The sequence below is a fragment of the Zonotrichia leucophrys genome, chromosome 8, assembly GCF_028769735.1.
Source record: "Zonotrichia leucophrys gambelii isolate GWCS_2022_RI chromosome 8, RI_Zleu_2.0, whole genome shotgun sequence".
NCBI classification, from domain to species: Eukaryota; Metazoa; Chordata; class Aves; order Passeriformes; family Passerellidae; genus Zonotrichia; species Zonotrichia leucophrys.
Genome location: NC_088178.1, coordinates 22,019,199 through 22,020,650, shown reverse-complemented (window position 1 = coordinate 22,020,650; position 1,452 = coordinate 22,019,199).

The window sequence follows — 1,452 nt, the reverse complement described above, 5'->3', positions numbered from 1 at the left end:
GCGGCACCAGGGTCGCATCATCGACCCGCTCGGGGCTCTGCGGAGGAAGCATGTGGCAAAGAAATGCACTCCACTACCTTTAAATATACATATATATAAAACAATAAGATGATTTGAGATTTATCATGAGGTGTTCAAAGGGGGACTGGGAGAGAAAAAGGGGAAAAAAAAATTTCTGTCCAAAGAAAGGTCCTGTTCCCTTCAAGCGGGAGTAGCCCACAGAAGCTGCGCCACAGAAGAGTCAGGGTGTGACTGCAGCAGGAATCAGTACAAGGAATAAACTGAGCCATCAGTACAAGGAATAAGAAACTGAGCCTTTTCTTTTGGCTCTTCAGCAGCTCTGGTGCTGGCAGTGAGGGGAAGGGAGCCATCCCCACACAAAGGTGTGAAGGCCAGAGCAGAGCCATGGCTGCAGTGAGTGCTGGCAGCAGCAATTACAGCCCTGGCTGTCCTGGTGGGCACCCAGGAAAGAGCAGTGCAGAGGGGGAAGCTGTCCCTGTACAATTTTGCCTCAATTTGGCACAATCTTAGGTTATTTTGTGTGAAAAATGCATATTTTATGATTGGCTTTTTGCAAATATTAAAATGAATATTGCATGTGTTGGGTTAGAAAGTAATGCTGTATTAATTCTCTTAAGCAGTGTGTTAAATATAGTTTTAGGTTATAACAAAATTTTAAAATAAAAACTATGCTATGTAGGGTACTTTTTTTCTAAAGGAAGGACTTGCACTGAGATAGCAGCCACAGGACACCTAAATCTTTCAGAGAAAGAGAATTTATTGCCCCATTATCAGGAGAAAGGAACTTCTTCTCACCTCGCTCCGGCGGGATGATGCTGTTAGGATTATGAGGAAGGAGTTGACACTGGCCAGACAGAATCCTGTGTTTGAATGGAATTTATGCATCATGTATAAGATGTATGAATATGCAACGGGCTATTGTTCTTAAGGGTTAATCCTTTGTTAGCAGGGGTCCTTTTTCGGGCTCGTGATGCCCAGAAAAAGGTACCCGGACATCCGTAGCTCTTTGTTTTTATTGTCTCATATTGTCTTAATTCAATTTGTCCAAATTGTTATTACTCTAATTGTGTTACTATTTTTATAACCATTTTATTACTATTAAACTTTTAAATTTTTTAAAAACAAGTGATTGGCGTTTTTCACGTTTTGCAAGCTTCCCTGTTCTGACAGGTTTGACATTACCTATACTGTGTATGACATTATGGCTGACCCAAAACCTCTGATTATGGGCCAGCAACGTTTTCTGCACCCATGGAACAAAGAGAAAATCCCTTTGGAGCACCCTAAAGGTGATTTGTGAGGGTTCAGGGCAAAAAAGCAAACTCAGGGCAGCAGCAATTTCAGCGTGGATTTGTTTTCCTTCCAAGAGAAGGGTGGCTGTCCCCAGGAAGGAGCGAGGCTGTGGCTGCTGCAGGGATCACAGCTGACATG